The sequence below is a fragment of the Colobus angolensis genome, unplaced genomic scaffold (assembly GCF_000951035.1).
Source record: "Colobus angolensis palliatus isolate OR3802 unplaced genomic scaffold, Cang.pa_1.0 Scaffold16, whole genome shotgun sequence".
Classification (NCBI taxonomy): domain Eukaryota; kingdom Metazoa; phylum Chordata; class Mammalia; order Primates; family Cercopithecidae; genus Colobus; species Colobus angolensis.
The window spans coordinates 20,747,125-20,770,344 of NW_012114710.1; the positions used below are offsets into that span (position 1 = coordinate 20,747,125).

The 23,220-nt window shown below is 34.3% G+C and overlaps 1 long non-coding RNA gene across 1 annotated transcript in view; it reads left to right on the plus strand.

The window, feature by feature from the left end:
• Positions 1-22,553, plus strand: part of LOC105508302 — a 74,798-nt gene extending 52,245 nt beyond the window's left edge. The window contains exons 3-4 of the long non-coding RNA XR_001001237.1: positions 17,604-17,733; positions 22,060-22,553. This is a non-coding gene — a long non-coding RNA (uncharacterized LOC105508302). The remainder of the gene's footprint in view (positions 1-17,603; positions 17,734-22,059) is intronic.
• Positions 22,554-23,220: the final 667 nt, after the last annotated feature.

The following is a 23,220-nucleotide window of genomic DNA, read 5'->3' on the forward strand; positions in this document are numbered from 1 at the left end:
TTGTTTTTGTTTCATATGCTTTTGGTTCTTGGTCATAAACTCTTTGCCTAAGTCAATGTCTACAAGAGTTTTTATGGATGTTATTCTCTAGAATATTTATAGTCAGAGCTCCCAAATTTATAAAATGGTTACTACTAGACCTCAGAAATGAGACATACAGCACCATAATAATAGTGGGGGACTTTCATACACCACTGACGGCATTAGGTCATCAAGACAGAAAGTCAACAAAGAAACAATGAGCTTAAACTGTACCCTAGAACAAATAAATTTAACATATATTTACAGAACATTCTACCCAACAACTGTAGAATATACATCATTTTCATCAGCACATGGAACATTCTCCAAGATAGACCATACAATAAGTCACAAAAACAAGTCTCAATAAATTTCAGAAAATCAAAGTTATATCATGTGTCCTTTCAGAAAACAGTGGAATAAAACTAGAACTTAACTCCAAAAGGAACTATCAAGACTATGTAAATACATAGAAATTAAATAATCTACTCTTGAGTGATATTTGGACCAACAATGAAATCAAGATGGAAATTAAAATTTCTTTGAATTGAATGATAATAGTGACAAAATTTACCCAAACCTCTGGGATACAGCAAAAGCACTTTTAAGAGGAAAGCTCATAACATTAAATGCCTACATCAAAAAGTCTGAAGAAGTACAAATAGACCATCTAAGATCACACCTCAAGGAACTAGAGAAACAAGAACAAACCAAACTCAAACCCAGCAGAGGAAGAGAAATAACAAAGATCAGAGTAGAACGAAATGGAATTGAAGTAAAACCAAACAATAATAACACCACCAAAAAAGAAATAATAAAAACATAAATGAAACAAAAAGCTGATTCTTTGAAAAGATAATTAAAATTAATAGACCATTAGTGAGATTAGTCAAGAAAAGAAGAAAGAAGATCTGAATAATTAGATTTGGATCAATTAGAGTCAAATAATTAGATGGGATCAATCAGAAATCAAACAGGAGATATTACAACCCTTACCACACACACACACAAAGTCATTCAAGGCTACTATGAACACCTTTATGTGCACAAAATAGAAAATACAGAGATGTGCAATATAAATTCCTGGAAATACACAATCCTCTTAGATTAAATCAGGAAGAAATAGAAACTCTTAATGGATCAATAACAAGTAGCAACATTGAAACAGTAATAAAAAAATTGTCAACAAAATAAGTTTAGGATCAGATGGATTCACAGTTGAATTCTAACACACATTCAAAGAAAATTGGTATCAATCTTAGTGAAACTATTCCAAAAGATAGAGAAAATAGGAATTCTCTCTAAATCTTTCAATGAAGCCAGTATCCCCCTAATTCCAAAATCAGGACATGACAAAACAGAAAAAGAAAACCACAGACCAGTGTCCTTGATGAACATAGATTCAAAAATCTTCAAAAAATTCTTGTGAACTTAATCCAACAGCATATAAAAAAGACAATGTATAGTGATCAAATGGGGTACATACCAGCAATGCAGGGATGGCTTACCATACACAAGTCAATAAATGTGATATCTCAGATAAACAGAATTAAAAACAAAAATCAAGTGGTCGTCTCAATAGGCACAGAAAAAGCATTTGACAAAATTCAGCATCACTTTATGATAAAAACCCTCAGCAAAATTGGCATAGAATGGACATACATATAGGTATGGTTTTTCTAAGAACCAGCTTTTAAAAGCCATCTATGATAAAACCACAGTCAACATTACAGTGAATGAGAAAAAGCTGAAGGCATTCCCCCTGAGAAGTGGAACAAGATAAGGATACTCACTTTCACTGCTTCTATTCAACATAGTGCTGGACATCCTAGGCAGAACAATCAGACGAGAGAAATAAATCTTTCCAAATCAGTAAAGAAGAAGTCAAACTGTCACTCTTCAATGATGATATAATCATATACCTAAAAAACCCTAAGGACTCATCCAAAAAGCTTCTGGGTCTGATAAATGAATTTAGTAAAGTTTCAAGACACAAAATTAATGTTCACAGATAACTGCTAGACACCAATAACGACCAAGCTGAGAACCAAAGCAAGAAAGCAATCCCTTTTTACAACAGTTACAAACAAAATAAAATACTTAGGAATATATCTATCCAAGGAGGTGAAAGATCTCTGCAAGGAAAACTACAAAACACTTCTGAAAGAAACCATAGACAACACAAACAAATGGAAAAACATCCCATATTCATAGATGGGTAGAATCAATATTGTAAAAATAACCAAACTGCCAAAAGCAATCTACAGATACAATGCAATTTCCATCAAAATAACATCATCATTCTTCACACAACTGGGAGAAAACAATCCAAAAATTCATATGGAACCAAAAAACAGCCCACAGAGCCAAAGCAAGACTAAGCAAAAATAACAAATCTGGAGGCATCACATTACCTAACTTCAAACTATGCTACAAGGCTATAGTTACCGAAACAGCATGGTACTGGTATAAACATAGGCACAAATACCAATGGAACAGAATAGAGAACCCAGAAATAAAGTCAAATACTTACAGCCAACTAATCTTTGATAAAGTGAACAAAAACATAAACATAAAGTGGGCAAAGGACAATAGTGCTGGGATAATTTGCAAGTCACATGTAGAAGAATGAAACTGGATCCTCATCTCTCACCTTATACTAAAATCAACTCAGGATGGATCAAAGACTTAAGTATAAGACCTGAAATCAAAATATTTTCTATCTTTCTAAAGGACTTTTTTTTTTTTTTTTTGAGACAGAGTCTCACTCTATTGTCCAGGCTGGAGTGCACTGGTGTGATCTCGACTCATTGCAATCTCTGCCTCCCGGATTCAAGTGATTCTCCTACCTCAGCCTCCCAAGTAGCTGGGAGTATAGGCACATGCCATCACACCCAGCTAATGTTTTTGTATTTTAGTAGAGATGGGGTTTCACCAGGTTGGCCAGGATGGTCTCGACCTCCTGACCTCGTGAACTGTCCGCGTTAGCCTCCCAAAGTGCTGGTTTAAAGTACCTTTAAAATTTCTTCCAGGGCAGGTCTACTAGCAACAGATGTCTTCAATGCTGTTTGTCTGAAAAAGTTTTTATTTTTCTTTCACTTTTAAGAGATAACTTCACTGAGTATAGTGTTCTAGATTTGTGTTTTTAAATTTTACTTCATTTAAAATATAAAATATACATATATCATTTACCATCTTTACCATTTGTAAGTGGGAGGTTCAGTGGTAATAAGTACATTTAATTATTTTTCCCCTCATCTTATTCCCCTTTCTGGTCTCTGGTAATCACTGTTCTACTCTTTATCTTTATGAGACATGTTTTATTTTTTAGTTTCCACATATGTCTGAGAACATGCAACATTTTACTTTCTGTTCTTGGCTTATTTCACTTAACATAGTCAACTTCAGTTCTATCAATGTCACTGCAAATGGCAGAATGTTATTATTTTTAACAGTTGAGTAAAATGGTGTACATAATACCATACTTCATTCACTCGTTGATGAGCACTTAGGTTAATTTCGTATTTTGACGATTGTAAATAGTGCTACAATAGACATGGAAGTACAGATTTCTCTTCAATATATTGTTTTCTTTTCCCTTATACCCAGTAGTGGAATTGCTGGCTCACATGGTAGTTCTACTTTTAGCTTTTTGAGGAATCTCCATCCTGTTCTCCATAGTGATTCTACTAATTTGCATTCCCACCACAGTGTTTAAGGGTCCTCCTTTCTCCATGTCATTTCCAGCATCTACTTATAACCTCTCTTTTTGATACAAGTCATTTTAACTGGAGTGAGATATCTCATTGTGGTTTTGATTGCATTTCTATGATAATTACTGATGATGAACATTTTTCATATACCTGTTAGACATTTTTATGTCTTCTTTTGGGAAATATCTGTTCAGATCTTTTGCCAGTTTTTAAATCTATTTATTGTTTTATTTTTTTCTTTTGTTATTCAGTTATTTGAGCTCCTTCTGTATTCTGGCCATTAATTCCTTTTCCTATAGGAAGTTTGCAAATATTTTTTCCCATTCCGTGGGTTATCTCTTCATTTTGTTGACTGCTTTCTTTGCCTTCCAGAAGCTTTTTAGCTTGATATAATCCCAATTGTCCATTTTCACCTTGCTTGACTGTGCTTTTGAGGTCTTACACAATAAATCTTTCCTCAGACCAATGTCCTGAAGCATTTCCTCAATGTGTTCTTCTAGTAGTTTTATAGTTTGAGGTCTTACATTAAGTCTTCAACTCACTTTGATTTGATTTATGTGTATAGTGAGAGATAGGGGTCTCATTCTTCTGTATTTAGTTATCTGCTTTTCCCAGAATCATTTATTATAGTGCTGTTATAATAAATGCTATAAAGCATTTATTATATTACTTATATTGTTACATATACATTATATATAATAGAATGAATGCTATGATGCATTTATTATATTACTTATATTATTATATATACATTATATCTAATATATAAATTATAGTAATATGATATATTATTATATTACTATAATGTATTTATAGCACTGCTATAACAAATAAATCTCTCTCACCTATTGACTGGATCTCCCTGGAGTTTTTCTCTCTCAAGCTTGTTTTCACTGAATCTCCAGCAATTCATCAACTACAGATAGGATTTTCCTGCCCCAGCACTGGTTCCTGTGGAGGTTTCAGCATGTGAGTTTCTTCTTCCCTAAGTTTTAACTCTCTGTATGTGCCTGTTGGTCTCTCCAATTTTGGAGGCAGAGGTTTGCCCTGTGATCTCACATGTCATATGGCTCTCAGAAGTGTTGATTTTTCAGTTTGTTCAGCTTTTGGCTGGTTGTTAGGATGTAGTGGTGGCTTCTAAACGTCTTACAAGCCAATCCAGAATCTGGAAGACCATTTGTATTGTCATTTAATTATTGTTCTCAAGTTTGTTTTCCTGGTACTGGGAACTTTGTGACAAGATGGCATTGAATATGCAAAAGTTTAATTATCTCAATTGTTTGATTAAGCAACTGATTTGAAGATTGGTCAGTGAGAGTGAGAAGTCAGCCACAATAATTTTAGATTAATAACAATTTAGAAGGACAATGTTGATTCTGTTCCTTGTGCCAGTAAACAGTGGGTGAAATCTGAAGACTTTCAGACATCAAGATACAAAATGAAAATATCACTTCTACTCTCAGATGTTTTTAAATAGTTTTATGTTAATCATTACAGATAAAGCTTCTATTATGTCCTGACAAAAAGGTGTACCTTGGATGACAAATCTGGAAACTTTCAATACTGAATTTAACTGTAAAGGCACATATGTATGGTACTATTTATAATTTTTTGCATTTAAGATTTTTGAATGGGTAATCAAAATCATTAATGTAGAAATTTTCATATTTACCTTGAGCACAAAAGGTTTTTGTAAACTGGTTTTTAAGAAAAAAGTAGGATTTTAAAAAGGAGCAATGAAATATATTGTTTAGTATGCGTGTTTGACACTTCAGGTTTATTGATATGTTCTGCCTTTTATAAGATGAATACTATGAAAAATGACAGAGAAGCGATTGCACGTCACTATCTCTGTTCTATCCATGTACTGCCAGTGGGCAAAGATTTCTCATTTCATACATCATTTACAACTTCCTACAGTTATTTTACACAGTTCATATCCTTGGTGCAAGGCATAGCAATTATCTATACACATATATGCAGGCATAACGAATATGAAAACCATGTAGTTCTATAAAGAGTTCCAAAGTTCACACACTCCAACCAATAAAAGTTGGTGAAAACCAATAAGTTACCTAATTTAAAAACTTTTTTATTTTAACTGTTACTCTGTTGTGCACCTCTGAACCATGTTATCTCACGAGGTCTTCTTTTAGACTACTGAGTATAATAGTAAAATGCTATCTTCAGTTTTTCCAAGGTACTTTTGTATTCCAAAAGTTACATTAAAAAAGAATAACATTAATTTTTTTTCTATCTACTTTTACTCTTTTTGTTTCCAAATAGGTAAGAAAAATAAAATATTACATTCTGGAGTGAGAAAAAATTAAAATTCAATGATTTTTAGTTTTAAATATAAATAAACAGTTGAAGTTTGATGACATTTGACTCTTTTGAATTTTCTGAAATTAATTAAAGTTGCCACAATTTTATTAAACTTTTCAACTAATATTGTACACATAACATTTACAGAGATTGTAAAATCCTAAACTGGTACATAATTAATAATACCCAGAAATAAACTTTGAACTCTTTTGTGTGTTACGTATGATCTAGGATTAAATTTTACTTTATAAATTTTAAATTTTTTAAAAATTTCTGTCTAAAAAATAAGGTGGCTTCCATTATATGTGGGTAGAACAATGAGTAGTAACTAGATCCTTTCAAAACTACAGAAATTAATGCTTTAGATTCAGCAAACACTTTTGAGTTATGCCGGCTATTCATTAATGAATAAATACCCTATCTCCTTTCAAAAATTACTTGATATATTGACACCATATATTCCTACTCCTTCAAAATCATAATTGCTTGAGATTCTTTTCAAAAATCACTGCTTCAAATTTACTTTTATTAATCTTTACTTGGTATCCATGCTGCATCAGAAAGTATAACATTACGTGGAGAAGTGAATGTTTCTCAAAGCTAGGTTCTTGTAGTCTAAGACAATACGGAACAAATAACTGATATATCCTACCTCTGTGACTCAGTTACTAAGTTCTGGTAAATGCACAAAAAAATTAGAGGCTTATGTTCATTAGTTAAACTCAGAAGAGATTTCTAGTGCTATTCTGCCATATCCACTTTTTTTGTCCTTGGTTTAGCCTCTTTTTGCACTTCAATATCTTCATCTATAAAGTGAAGCAAACAGGGTGATTTTATATTTTCTTCATATAAGCAAGATCTGCTTTATTGGCCATGACTCCAGACATCTTTGATGTCTAGAAAGGAAACAATATGGCAATTTTTTGAAGGCTACAAAATTAAGACATGGCTTGTTAAAATCAAGATTATTTTAAAGACTATTGTATTTCACTTCATCTGCCTATAATCTTAGTAATGTTACAGTCAATGACAAATATTAACCCTAGAAATAATTCCATTGTATCTTAATTTTATGAGTAGTCACATCTTAAAAATAGGCCAACATTTTCATTGAACACTCAAATCCATATATCTGCTTTCTACAGTTTGTTTCCTTTTGAAGGCCATTTAGTAGGCCTCTTAGAATGCCTGAATAACATAGGAATAAAGTAAATGTCCATTCAAGTGTGATTTAGAGTTCTTGAAATGGAGAACAAAGTCAAAAGCAGTTCTTTTAACGATCTTAAACATGGAAATGACTGTACAAAAGCTTCACTGATGACTTCTCATAGCATTGACCCTAAAGTTATAGAAAGAGCTATAATTGCAACGTACACACCACAGATGTAGAAAGTCACATTAGTAAATTTCTAGAGGCTAAGTAATTTCTTCTTCTTTTCTAATGTTGAAATTCTAACCGAAGCTATTTTATTTTTGCTTACAATGCTCTCTTTATTACACACAAATAAAAGAAAAAGTGCAATTGTCAAGCAAAAAAAAAAAATTAAAATTAAATGATAATACAGTTAAACCATAATCAGGTTTTACCTCTTCTTTGTTGATTTCATACTAATGATATATTATCATTTCTTTATTCAAGATATATTCATTCAGGTCCTCTGAGTACACAAAAACTAGCTAAATCTTAACCAGCTAAACCAACTTAAATTAACCAGCTAAATTATTTGACAATAATTAAAATCAGTGTTAGATTCCTGCTATAATAAGGCTGAGTACATGTATTATTTTTCTATTGTACAGCAAGTTATCATAAATGTAGTGGCTTAAAACAATAGACATTTGTTATCTAACAGTTTCTATAGGTTAAGAGTCTGAACACGGATTAGCTGAATTCTGTGAAAGACTGCAGTCAAAGTCTTGTTCAGGACTAGGTTTTTATCTGAAGGGCTGACTGTGGAAGGACTCACGTCCAAATTCACTTAGGTTACTACCATGATTCATTTTCTTGTGGTTGCAGGATGGAGGGCCTCATTTTCTTGCTGGTTGTCAACTGGAGATCCTTGCAGGCTGTTGACTGGAAGCCTTTCTCAGCTCCTAGAGGCTGCCCTTAATTCCTTGCTGCATATGCCTTCTAACATTGCTGCTTGCTTCATAAAAGCCAGAAAGTAAAGTAAGTGTGTGTGTGTGTCTGGGGAGAAAGAGAGAGAGAGAGAGAGACTACAGTTAAATGGAAGCTATAATCTTATGTAACATATACATATGATTACATACAAGTAATAATGTGCATCCCACCACACCACCTTTGCTACATTCTTTTAGGTAAAAGCATAAGTTACAAGTCTTATCCACATTCAAAGGAAATAAGTCACACAAAGGCATAGATACTAGGAGGTAGGGGTAATGGAGAGACCTTACTACATACCTGCCACACTACATGATATGGTTTGGTTGTGTCCCCACCCAAAATCTCATATTTAATTGTAATCCCTAAAATCTCCATAATTCCCACATGTCAAGGGAGAGACAGGGTGGAGGTAATTGGATCATGGGGGTGGTTTCCCCCATGCTGTTCTCATGATAGTGAGTGAGTTCTCATGAGATCTGATGGTTTTATAAGTGTTTGGTAGTTCCTCCTGAGTTCATTCTCCTTCCTTCCACCTTTTGAAGAAGGTGCCTTGCTTCCCTCTTGCTTTCTGCCATGATTGTAAGGTTCCTGAGGCCTCTCCAGCTATGCTGAACCATGAGTCAATTAAACCTCTTTCCTTTATACCCGGTCTTGGGTATGTGTTTATAGCAGTGTGAAAATGGACTAATACACTATATAAAGCTAATACAGGTAATAATGCAGGTATAAGCAAATCACTCCCAAATAAATACATAAATGAAAACAATTGGGTATAATTAATTTTTTGCATGAAAATTAGCAAATTGGACTTTGCTATTAGCAAGTTACATGGCACTCAATAACTAAATCACCTCTGTAGACCCAGAAGGGTTTGGATCCACCTCTGAAAATTGAAGGGATTGACTTTAAATGCCTGCTGAAATCCTTTGTAGCTCAGGACTTCTACAAGGTTTAGAACATTTGAAATAGATAGAATTATTTAATCTATTAATATTTTACTTTTTACACCAGACACGTATCCAGAAATTTACATCTTCTTTTCCTTATTCTTCTTCGTATTTATTTTTTTTTTTTGAGACAGAGTCTCTCCCTGTTGCCCAGGCTAGAGTGCAGTGGCGCGATCTCGGCTCACTGCAAGCTCCACCTCCCGAGTTCAGGCCTCAGGCTCCCCACTAGCTAGGGCTACAGGCCATGCCACCACACCTGGTTAATTTTGTTTTTGTATTTTTAGTGGAGTTGGGGTTTCACTGTGTTAGCCAGGATGGTCTCCATCTCCTGACCTCTTGATGCGCCCGCCTCGGCCTCCCAAAGTGCTGGGATTACAGGCGTGAGCCACTGCAGCCAGCCAAAGTTTACATCTTCTAATGGCTTATCTCAAGACAGCTAAATCTAGCAAGATTTTAATTTAATGTAAATGTGTTTTTGAGTATCTTCTCTAAACAAGGCGGTAGAAAGTAGTAGGGTTCTAGAGTCAGATACTTAACCTTAAATACTAGCTCTTTCTCTTACAGAGAGATCTTTGGCAAAATTTTTAATCTCTTTTTATTGGTAACGTGACACGATAAGAGTACCAAAACTGTTGGATTTTTGCAAAGATTAAATGACAAAAATATGTACAAAATATTCAACACATTGCCTCATGAATATTAATTACCTCATAATTGTTAGCTAGTATAGATTTTATTATCATTACAATATGGTGCATCATTGTGTTAGGCAAGGGAAATATATATAAAATGAATAGTAAAGTTTCTCTGCATTGAAGGAAATAATAAAAATGGTGCTTTACTGAAATATTTCCTCTTCTAGAATATGCCATTATGTTTAATTTCCCTTGAGATTTATCAGAAACCAGGGAAGAGTTAAAATTCTTGTTTAATGTGATAAATATGGTTATTTTAATAATTGAATAATTTCTGCTGGATTTTTTCCAACATTTTAGAAGAATTAACTAGGGCAAGTTTTATTTTTTTAATGAAAGCATCATATCTGTCTTACGAAAATGTTCAGTTTGATTCTGTATATTCTGTTCTTTTGAGAGCAGATTTCCAGGTACAACACTTCATTGTTATTAATAAATGGGCCATACATAAATTATGCATTAAGAAAAAATAACAGACAAAAGCACTGGCATCTCTTTTGCTAGTTAGAGGAAATAGTTTTAGTGTCTGACACAGAAGACAAGACAGTCAGTGTAATTTCATAGAATTACAAGCAGCCAAATTCACACCCAACTTATCTTTCAAACTCTGTTTTTGTTCTCCACATAGAAAAATCATACAAAATGAGAAATAACCATGAAATGACAATCATTTTGCTTTGGAGAAAAATCCTCATTCACTAACCTCTTCTGAAGACTTTTTTTTTCACTGTCTTGGGTTTTCAGTCACTGAACTTCTTTGGTGACATGGGGACAAACCCAAAATACTGAAAACTGAAAAAGTTGGTGTCTCAGCCCATTTGGGCTGCAATAACAAAATACCACAGAATAGGTAACTTATAAAATACAAAATTTTATTTCTCAGAGTTCTAGAGGCCGGGAAGTTCAAGATCAATACACTGGTAGGTTCATTGTCTGTTGAGGGTCCAGACTCTACTTCCTAGATGAAATCTTGAATGCTACGTGTGTCCTCTGAAGGGGAAAAACACTGTCCTCACATGGCAGAAGGTAAAAGGACAAACGGGAAGAACTCCTCACAAGACCATTTAAAAAGGCACTGACTTAATGACTTAATCATGACTTAATCACCTTCTGAAGGTCCTACCCCTTAATACTGTTACATTGGCGATTAAGTTACAACACCTGAATTTTGGATGGAACACATTCAGCCACAACAGCAAGTACTAAAATACTTCAATGAAAGTGAGCATCTTTGAATGTTGACAAACACATAACGTGGATGTTATGAAGCATGGCAAATATTGATGTGTTTAATGAACATGTGGATGCCTTTTAAGGGAAATGGCACAATGAGATGGATGAAATATAGATCTACTGATACATTTATATTTACTTTTAACTTCAAGGAGTAAAAGGGAGTTATCAAAGAAGTTGAGGAGAGAAATAAAATCAAATAGCTGCATTCTCAGTTGGTGAAAATTGCAACAACTCCTTTTTAGTATGTATCACAATCTTAAATTGTCTTTCCTCCTCTCATTTCCTTCTTTGTTTTTTGTTTTTTCCCATTAGAATGTCAGATCCAAGATTACAGGGCATTTGTATGCTTTGTCTATCACCTAACCCATTTCCTAAAGTTGTATAAGGACATTGTGAGTGCTTAATAAAAATTGCTCAACAAATGAATGAGGAGTAGGTTTGGATGTTTTCTGAAACATCTGTCCAAGGTGAAATTAACTTATGACATTAATTTTGGTGTCATCATTCATGTCTTCTTTTTATTCCCAATTAAATCATGTTTTTTTTGTCTTATAAGTTCTGTTTTGATTGTTTAGATGCCCAAATAAGATACAATAAAAAATTCTCTTAAGTTTACATTCTGAGTTCTTTTTTTTTTAAAAAAAAAAAAAAAAAAAGGTTAACTTTTTAAAATGGTGAATTTCCAGACAACTTGAAATTCAAATAGGTCTTTTTGATGGGAAGAAGAGAGACTAGAGAGATTCTTAGTTGTTTACAAATTAATAGTGGTATGAACATCTTGAATGAGTTGACATTAGAAGTATCTTCACTTATTTCTCTTTTTTTCCCTGTGTGGTAAATATAAATTCTAAATACTTTTGACTAGATTTGTTAACTAATCATAATTTCATTACATTGTCAGATGATTGAATTCACAGTTATAGAACGATATCGTTGATAGTTGTGGAGAACATTTAGCTTCCTTTATCTCTTGTGAGGATGTTTTAATTTTTAATTGCCTATTCTTGTCTTTCTCAATAGTGCCTAAACGTGATATATAATATTTTAATAAGATCAATATATACAATTCCAAACACACTTTATTTCAAATATAAACACCTAATATGGTAATACAATGATTTTATTTCAACATACGTTATTTTGAAAATATTTGTAAAGTTTCTGATTTTGCTATTGTAATTGCAAATGCAAATATGAAATACGACTACACACTAGAGAATAAAAAACATTATAATATTTATTATATTTAAAGGATAATTATAATTTTCATATTTAAAAACCATGCTATAGAGTTGAATTTGCTTGCTAATGGAATCACAAATGCTATAAGCTTTGTTTGAAGATTTCCAACTTCGTGGCAGACGTGTAGAAAACGGGGGCTTATAAAACTTGGTAAACATTTATGTTGATCACTCTTATTGACTTGTCTTCCTTCTGGATCATGAGAAAGTAAACGTAACCCAGACTAAAAGTACGAAGAGAAAAAATGGAACTGGTAAACTCTACAGACGTTAACTTCCTCTGAATTTAAGCATACAATTTGCCCATACAGGTTCCATTAAAGTTAATGGGAGTCGTGTGACTAATTCTCTCTGTAGGGTACTAAAAATGTACCCCGCAGTATTAAAAAGTCTGAACCTAATTTTTACTTTCTCTTAACCTTGATTATGTTACACTAAAGATAGGTACTTTCATTATCACATACATATATAGTAAATTTTATATAAAGATCTGAAAATAATCTATTTGGGGAAGAGACTACATTTATATGGATCAGAATAGAATTTTAATTAGTGTTGCAAATATCAGTACTGCTTTCATTATAATGATAAAACAAGCATGAGTATCTGTAATTTACCCTCTAGCTATACAAATGAGAACTTAAACCTCAATGAATTCAATAAATGAAACACTTTCAGGACACTTACTTAAAATCAAGTCTACTTTTTAATCAGTCATGTTTTAAGTGAATGCTTATTAATAGATCATTAATAAAACATGCTTATGAAATGAGATTTCAAGAAAGAGGTGAGATGAATGAAATACAAAGAAAGTAAAAAACCTGATGGAATATTTAATCTTGTTTTAAACAGTTTGCTTTATAGTGAGTTACATTGGAAGTATTATTTCAGGCTAAAAAATGAATTCAAAATCTTTTTTTTAGCTCTGTATGAAGATAAAACACTACAGATGATATTGCCTGTGAATTCATGACCCTTTTATACTGCCCAGGTTCCCTCTGCTTTTGACATTCAAACTGAAATATTAATCTCATTTTTTCCTTTAAATAATTTCTGCCTGGCTTCTATCACTACCTGGGGGGATGAAGTTATAAGATTTTATTCTTAAAGAATGCAAAAAGAAAAGAACAACTATATACATGAATAAATACTCCACCATTCATTTTCACTGAAATCAGCAGCTGTGCTGCGAAAAAGGGACATGCACAAAATATTTCCTAAGCACAAAGAACACTGGGAAAAGGCAGGCGATATTGCAGAACAATAAATAAAACAGAACACTCTCCAAGGGTCTGGGGTTTGGTTTGAATAGCATTCCAGAAGGCGGAATTCCTGCCCAACACCAACATAAACTGCAATTAAAACTGAACTTTATATGTTGCACATATATCTTCTTCTCTGGATTTGTAAGACTCTCTATGTCTAAATTACAATAGAGTCCTTTGAATGTGGGTGGGGCTGGAAAGAAAAGTTACTATTACTAGCAAGTCACAGTTTTCAATATATTGAACCAGATGTCAGACTCCTAGCTATTGAACTTCAGATTCTTAGAGTACTTCTAGCTCATGATCCCATTACTTAGAATTTACTTTGAAGCTTGTAACATTTCGGGTTCGTGCTGCCGCTTGCTTTCCTGATCTGTAGGCTCACTGCTGAAGGCTATAAGCATGCAACTACAACGGGCTTTATGGACCCATTGGACCCAGCTTTCTGGATGATTTGTGACATCGAACTCAAAGCAGAGGAAGAAGATGCTGTAGCTCTTGTTACTTATAAGTTACACTTACACGAAAACGAAACCTTAAGTGGAGCTTCTAAGAAATATGTCTAGTAGTCTGGGCTATGCCAATAACTAGCCAAGCCACATAGCTCTCACAAGTTTAGCACAATTCCATTCTGAATTGTTCTGATTCTTGAGCTGACTCTGCAGGGCACTTTCCATCCCTTTTAAAGAAATGAAGTGTACCTTGGATTAAAAATAATTTTCCTATACAAATATCTTTCCTCTTTTTTCTTGAATCTTGAAATTAATGAAAATTGTATTTAGGATTTTGCAATGTCTTTTGAGATAACTAGAAGCACTGCAGGATGCTAGAATTATTTGTCACTATTAAAAAAAAAGTTATTGATGTACTTTGTACCTTTCTAAGAAGAACAATGTGATGAGAGTTGAAAAGAATGCAGCTCAAGCTGAATTAAGTACAATGTGTCAAGAATATGCAGTGACCTACGATGACATACCCGCATAGTGTGTGTTGGTGTTTTAACAAAAGGACCAATCCCTTCGCACTAAGAGAGTGTCTCTATTGCAGATTTCGGTCTGATACTCTTCTCCCATCACTTGAATTCCGTGACTTCACTGCTAGTCCTCATTTTGATGTGCTTCCACGGGGGCCTCCTTTGCTCCGTGATTGTTTGGTCCTGCTTTTGCATCAGGTTGCAAAAGTGTTCTTCTCTATCTCCCACTGCACCCAAATTATATTAAAATTATCTCTTTATTTGTGTCTCTTTTCCTAAAATGTAAGTACCCTAAGGGTAGGGACCATGCTTCACTGTTCGGCACAACTGGTGCTCAAACTTTGCTTATTGAGTGGAATAGGAAGAAACGAATACACACTTTCAGAAAGTTCTCAGTCTTCCGATTTATAATTGCTGCACATTGACTTTTTAAATAGAGATCTAATTTGCATTACAAAGCCTCTGTCAAAGATATTTCTTTCATTTTAGCTATTTCAACCCAAATTTGCTATTTTACAATTTTGTACTGTGCTTAAAGGTGAGGTTCTTTTTATACCCCCATTACATGAAAATGTGCTTTGCTAGAGCCTTCTGGAAAGTATGTCCTACAAGATGCCTGATGCTGGTGGTCATTTCTGGATTCCCTCTACCCTTAGTGAATGTTCCAAGTATGTTACAGGAATGAAAGCCAGGGCTCTGGCACAAAGAACTGCCTTTACTGACTTCCCTGTGGCACGGACTGCTAGGTCTGTATTACCCTGCGTTATGTGATGATTCAGTTCACCCCAATTTGCCCTTTGGGAACTGCTGTGAAAATTTCTTTTGTACAGTAAATCATGACAGCATTTGGCCTTCATTTGGGGGTGAATGCATGGTTTATATATTGAAGCTATTTCTTTTTTTCCCTTCAGAAATACCATGTGGCATCAATTTGTAAGCACAAATCAAATGGCAGTTTGGGATCCTCCAGACGATCCAGAATATTCTGTATTAAGTTTTTAAAGGTTATCACAGCAATGAAAACCTAAACCTAACATTGAAAAAATTGAGCCTCCTTGAATCCCCAAGAATATATCCTTATACCCAAGGAGATACTCAACACTAGTTAAAGAAAATCTACTTTGAAACATTTAAAAATGCTGGGGCGTTATTGGTACAGTTCTAGAATTTATATACTATTTAGAAATATGTATATTATATATGTATATATGTGCATTCTATATTTTTTAATCCCAATTTTTTTTTTTTTTAGAAACAAGGTCTCACTCTGTCACCTAGACTAGAGTGCAGTGGTGCAATCATGGCTCATTGCAGCCTCAAACTCCTGGGCTCAAGTGATCCTCCCACCTTGGCCTCTCAAGTAGCCGGGACTACAGGTACATGCCACCACAGCCAGCTAATTTATTTATTTATTAGATTTTTTTGAGATGGAGGATCACACTATGTTTCCCAGTCTTGTCTTGAACTTCTAGGCTCAAGCGATCCTCCTTCCTCAGCCTCCTGAGTTGCTGGGATTACTGGTGTGAGCCACCACATCCACGTATATCTTTATCTTTCTATATCTGCATCGATATCATCTATGTATATCTATAAATATCTATATCTATATCTACATCTATAGAGCTAAAATTTGATTTTTCCGCCTAGCCAGCAGAATTTTGTATTAGTTATCTTTAGCCACAGGTGAGATTAGGCTATAGAAAAAAACATCCGTGACAATTTTGTAGCTTCAACTTTCAAATGTGCCATATATGGTAAAATACAGTAATTCTCTGAGTAACTGCTTGCTTCTCAGCCTTCAGCCTCCCAAGGAACATCCCAGGCTCAGCACTATGGGTTTCCAAATTTACCCATTTCAGCCATACTTGTGGCTTTTGTGGTTGGTCTGTGGCCTGAAACTTAACTTGCCCAGTAGTTCTATTTCCCAAAATAGGCTCAGGAAGTTTGTGACCATGTTTGGTTTGTTTCAGAAGGTTTCTATATATTTAATGAGGTTGTGAACATATACTAAGATTTGTGTATGGTTCATCAAATAAAACATATCTTCAACCCTCTTTTCACTTCAGTGCGTGGTTTGGAGTGGGCTGTTTTACAAGCACATGTGTTTATCATATGACTTTATTTGGGGACAAACATCACTCCCTACATTTGGGATACAGTTTCTGAGTAACTGAACACTCAATTTCATCCCTCCCTATTCAAGAACAAATGTTAAGCCGGGTAGCTCTTTTCCCTTATTTTTGGTAGGTTTCTCTGAATGCTAAGGTGTCTTAATTCATCCAAATGGTCCCTTTATCATAGGAGGATAAGAAAATAGCGTGTAGCCTAGAGACCTTTTTCACCCAGAAAGGCATTTAACTGGTGTCTTTCTGTGTTCTGGGGGTGGGGGGGGGGTAGGGAACCTCTTATCAGTTATATGCATTTATGAGAACAATGCATTCCACTGGTTTGCGCACCAGAAGAGGATCCCGGAGACCTTCATCTTCTGTTGCTCAGCCTTGGTGAGACATTAGGCAAATTATTTAGCTCTTAGGTCACTGACTTCTTTTGTTTTTCTATAAAATATCTTCTCCTGCACAACAAAGGGGCATTATGACTAATACTGATAATAGCTATAAAATTTATTTTTCTTTTTTAAGTCTCTATCATACCACATAGAGCAACAGAGGTGGTCTTTTACTAAATGAACCTTGATGAGTAGCTAAATGACTCACACAATACCTTCCAGTTACTATATAATGTAATAAACCACATTCCATAAATAAGCCAGATATAATAGATAAAATGTATTTCATTTGATGATTCAGATCCAATTCAATAAAGTAGTACATTCCATAGAGTTTATTTTCTCTAATTGCAGGAGATAAAATTGATTTTCCTATATTTTCCCTCATGTTTCCCTCCTCCACTCAGTGTTTGCTATAGTTGCTGATTGTGAGAGAAAACTAGGAATAGAATTTGCCATGAAATATAAAACTTCACAAACTTCATGGTGCTTCATTTGAAAAGTAACGTAGAGCTGATAGTTGGTATGAAGTTCTGATGGGGACTTTTTTTCTTAGAACTTTACAAGGAAAGGGGAAATGTCTGAAATGGAGATTGCACAATCTTGTCTTGAAGCAGAAGACTCAGCTAGAGCACATCTGGAAACGCCTGACATTCCTCAATATAATTCAAATGACGTTTTAAAAGGTAGTATGGTCTTTTCTACTTCCCTTTGGTCTGGGTCAAGGATTCGGTCAGTGCAGTCAATGCACTGATGGGGAGGAGCCCAGGATATGGCTAGTACTGCGACTGTGTTGGTAACCTGCATGGGGCTGAGCAAATCAGGGAGTACACTGAAGATAAGGAGAGTCAGGTACCATTCTTGCAACGTTTACGTAAAGGTTTACACTGTTTCCAAATGAAAAGTAAAATAAAATTTTTAAAAGGCTGACACGGTTTAGAATAACAATTTTACCAGAAGAATATCTTATGTTGCATTTAGCCCATGTAGAACATTATACATATATAATGTTACATATATTTCTTTATGTTTTTTGTTGTGCACATACATTTGTAGATATATTCTTATTGATCTAGTTTCTCTAAGATTCTGACATATTTCAGAACAAAGGAAGAAATCTTACCAGTCAGTTCAGTAAGATAATTGGGAAGGGAAACCTTTTAATATGTGAAAAATTTATTTTGATCCATAGAAGATGTTAATATTTTTTTCTTAGTTTTTGTCTTTCTGATTAAAGGTTTAATGCAACACTGTATTTCTCTTTTAAATGATCAAAAGCGGAATTTGCAAACTTTTTGGAATATATATTTTAGCTCAAATTCCCCCACCCCAAATTAATTTCATCTATGTATGCAGAAAGTATAATTTATAGTAAAGTGCTAAATCTAACCTGATTTCCCTGCTTAAAATTAGGTTTAAAATAAATTAAGCAGTACCTAATGTGTTTCCTAACAAGGCTCAGGGTACACAATGTTCTTTGGTTGGCCACAAAACACAAGTTCCTTAAGCTGAGATGACAGATTCTTCAAACAGACATATCCTGTACAAGGTGCCTTAAAACTGAAGGCATTGCTACCATTGGCTTGCAGGCTTTATTTTGAAAAGGAGAATTCTCAAGGAAGGATGTTTGTTTTCTTCTTTTTCAAAAAATAAAATGATTTATAAAAACCACAGGTTTTTTTTTTTTTTTTTTTTTTTTTTTTTTTTTTTTTTGCTAAATGTAAAATCCAAGCTGCAACTCTGAACAAAAGCTTGCCAGTCAGCAAAGATGCTACCGCTCTGCACAACAGATAAAACCCAGGTATATAGGGAAGTCAAAAGAGTCTTTAAGCTGTAGTGTTTAAGAGGCTGTTTGTCTCTGATGTAAAATTAAGAAAATGGTAAAAGCAGCATTAGCATGAGGTGTTCATTCCAAAATTGTCACCGGAGTGTGTGTGGCATTGTGTGTAAAAACAACTCTTCAAGCAAAATCAACTCCAGCAAACTTACTCCTTCCCTTCAAACCTCATCTTCAATTACAATGTGGTTTCTACCAAGTAAAGGGTTGTTGTCCCCTCTTCAGACCTGTGCTGCTTCTGAGCACTAGCCCTGTAGACCATCAAGGCCTAAAAATAGTTACTGGATTCAGTGAGATATGAAGCGGACAGAAATGGCATCAAGCTAATTGGCAACAAACTCTATGAAACCTACTCAGGAAATCATATTTTTAAGCTGAACACCAAGTGGATTATTTAGCTTGAATGTGAGGCTAACTTATTTTTGTATTTATATTTCAAATAAAACATAGGGGTGTGTTAAAGAAGAACCTCTTTATTTCCCTTGTTATATATTTATTTAATCCTTTTAGAGGTTTTTTTTAACAAAATCTTTGGATTCAGTGTTATTTATTTGAAAAGACTGTTATCCACACATTGTGAATAAGAAAGTGGGGCTTATACAGGTGAAATGGCATGTCCTTAGTCAGAACATAGACAATTTGATTCTAATCTATCAGGAAAGATGACGGTATTTATAATTAACCAGAAGACAAGGTGCTAAGTTCAATACTCATATTTTGAATAACATAAGAAGTAAAATCCTTTATTTAAAGAATCAAAGGGTTATCAGAAGAGAAGTTATTGGTGGATGGTCACAGAGCTAATAGCCATAATTATAAATGACCTGCTGGAAGATGGAAAAAAACATAACACAAATCTTACCATTTTCTCTGGTAGTTGGTTCATAACAAAACTCTTAGGTCTTGATTGTTCACTTGGGAGTGTTGCTATTATTACTCAACTTATTTTAAAAAATGGAAAAGTTAGTTGTGGTGGCTGTTGTTGTCTGGAAGAAATAGACTATATTCAAAATAAAAATCGTCTGAACATGTCAACATGATTGCATAATTTTTCAAATGTTGATTCCTAATACACAGATTGTAAGGATTCAGTTCACTGGATGAGATGTTGTTTTTAGAAATGTTCTGCCTTCTCTATTCATTCACATTCAATTCAAGAAGTAGGAAATTATTCTGGAATCTTTTTTCTCATTATGGTCTTGATGTGAAATTCATTTCGTGGTTGCTGAGCATCTTGAAAATACAGTGGATGGTTGCAACTACATATTCCTCTCTGGTGATTTTACTACAATCGCTCAAATAACAAATGATAAAATGTTTTAGATGGTATATTATTTATTTTACTTGTCTTAATGTTGAATTTACTTAGTGTTTTCAGCAGGAATTCCATTTCAGAATATAAAATAGCATTCTAAAATTCTATAAAATATAGATAATTTAGAAACATGAGTAATAAAATACATAAATATGGTTCAAACATATAATCAAAATGAAATATATGATTTTTGTAATATCTTTCTGCTCCAGTTAATCTTTCTGCCCCCATTAATTACTGTAACATACCCTGAGGTAGGTAGAAATAAATTAACTATGTTTAAGCTGTAATGAATTTTTGGCCAGTGCCCAGTAGAAAATAATATTGAACACAAGACAGAATTGTGGCTTCCAGATTTCCATTATAAGGTCTTACATGCTGGGCGAAAACTATAATTTATTATCACAATAACATTTTGAAATCAAGTCAATTTCAAAGAGAAGTTGATTTATTCTGATTTAGGCAGCATTTCCTCCAAATGTGGAAACGGTTTTTAAGTTACTTTACCTGGAAAGACATTTTTATCAGATGGCAACAATTTTTCTCATACTTTCTACAGCTTTCTACATCCAAGTTGTGATTCTTCTTAAACAGAATCTAGAAGATATGCAGTACTAATGCTTTAGGATATCATCTCCATTTTTATTGATATAAGTACATCTCCAGAGTAATTTATTTTAGGCCTTTCTAAGATGACTTTAGGTGTAGAGTTTGGGGGACAGGATGAATTAGATACCTTAGATAAGCCTGATCCTAAATATGTAGGTTCTGAAATATATTGCACTAGTTTTCAAACAATTAAACAATTCAGTACATAGTCCTAGATAGATAAATATATTTTCCAACTCATGGCAAACTAATTGTTCTGCATAAAGAAAATGTAACTCAGTATTAGCAGTTACTTGATAATGCATTTACTTATAGTCCCGTAGAAAAGAAGATGCTGGCTGGCTGGCTGACAATATTAAGTTGGAACACCCTGGTGTATCCAAATCCTCCTGGGACTGTCTCTAGGGGCAGGTTGCAGAGCTCCAACCTTCTCCCTGGCCCGTGCAACAGAAGCAGATTTAAGGATGGCCCCAGACTGAGAGAGATGGAGACAGTGATAGAGATAAAGAGCAAGAGCCAGAATGGGAGACAGTGTGTGAAAACAGCCTTAGAAGACCAAATTAGCATTAAAAAATTACAATGATTTTCTGGATTAAATGTAAAGGCAAGAATACAAGTTTGAAAAATGAACCTTGAAAGATTGTAGAAAATTAGTACACAAGAACATCCGGTAAAAGGAATTAGAGGATTTTTGTTAACAGCAAACTCAGTAAATTAACAATAAAATGAGGGAGTCCAATTGCTCACTTTATTTTTGTTGTTGTTAATGTAATCCTAATAGGAACAGAGTTTCTAGAGAAAAGAAGATGATATCCTGGGGAAAAACAGTTGGTGCATCATTTTCAGTTCTTGTCAGCATACATTTAGAGCGCAGAGTATGTAGGGAGAGACCACTAGCATAAGTGGGAGTTCTGGAATCAATATTCTGTTAGTTAAAAAAGGTGAACCTGTTTTGTCTAAAAAGTGAATGAAGGCTGAGAATGTAATAACTCTCTTCAAATATATAAAAAATTATTTCTAGAAAAGACACTAAGCACATTCCCTGTAGTGCCCTAAAAAAGCAATTAGAACAACAAGCAAGGGTTGTAGAGAGGTATATTTCGCTACCATACAGGACAGTTTTTTTTCCCCCCAGTCGCTATTGCTTTTCATCAAGGGACTAGTTTGTCTCAAAGGAGAGTATGAGTTTTGCATTATCAGAAATATTCAATATAACCTTTATATTTTTCTTTTCTTTTTATTTTAAAATAGAATCCGTTTCTAAGAAGATGTGGTTCGAACATACAGAGCTACATAGTATGACTAAAACAGGACCTAACAGTAGTGTTCTCCAGCATTGCTCCGACTTTCCTTTTCTGGATGTAACAACGTCACTAAGAAAGGAAGAAAAAGCAAAAATCTGCTCTCAGGGAGATTCCAGCACGATGGAGAGCCCCAAATGGAAGTCCATGCTTTGGTTACAGGGCATACAGTTTAATAAATAAAAAGATGCTCATCTGGGATGCTGCACCAATTATCATATACTAAATAAGGTTACTTATTTCACTCTCCATGTAGAAACATCTATCATAAGCATGTGCCACAGAAGGTCTCACCAATATCATTATTGGCTCTATTGAATTTTGTTTTTAGTTCTATTTTATAAGGTCTGTAGTCTTACTTTCAGTGAGGAAGTGTTTTCTCAGATTCTCAAGAAAGTAACAAAATGCCAGCATTGCCAAGGTCACCATTGTGACTGAATTATCATGGCATTTAAACAGCTCTTTTAAACATATAAGTCACATCATGTCACTACCCATATTAAATCTTTCTAAGACTTTCTCATTCCACCCAGAACACAATGTAAATTGCTAGGTTTAGTAGCCCATGCCTCCCATGCCTGTCCTTCCAACCTGATGTGATATCACACCCACATTCTCCCTGGCCATCCCCACCAACATTACCCAGTACTAGGCTCCAACCACAGTGCTTTCCTCTCATCTGTGAGCAAACTACACTCTTTTGACATTAGGGTCTTTTAACTTTCTGTTCCTTATGCCTAATTCTCTTCTCCACATTCTTCGCAAGGCTGCCCCTTTTTCCTTCTCTGAGTCTCAGCTTAAACAAAACTCATTCAGAGAGTCTTGCCCTAACCACCATAAAAAAGTTGGCCTTTCTTTTAACATATCATCTATATTTTATTATAGCACCTCTCATAATCTATAATTTCTTGCACTATTTAATAACTTCTTATTTTTTTTTTTCATGCTTCTGGCAGAATATAAGCTCCAGTGCAGTAAACAGCCATTTCTCCAGAGAACCCAGATTGCTTTTACTGGGAAATGGTATTTAGAAACCAAGCTCTGGATGGGTCAGGTGTGCACATAGCTAGAGAGGTGGCATTGCTTCAAAACCCTCTCAGTGAATAAAGGC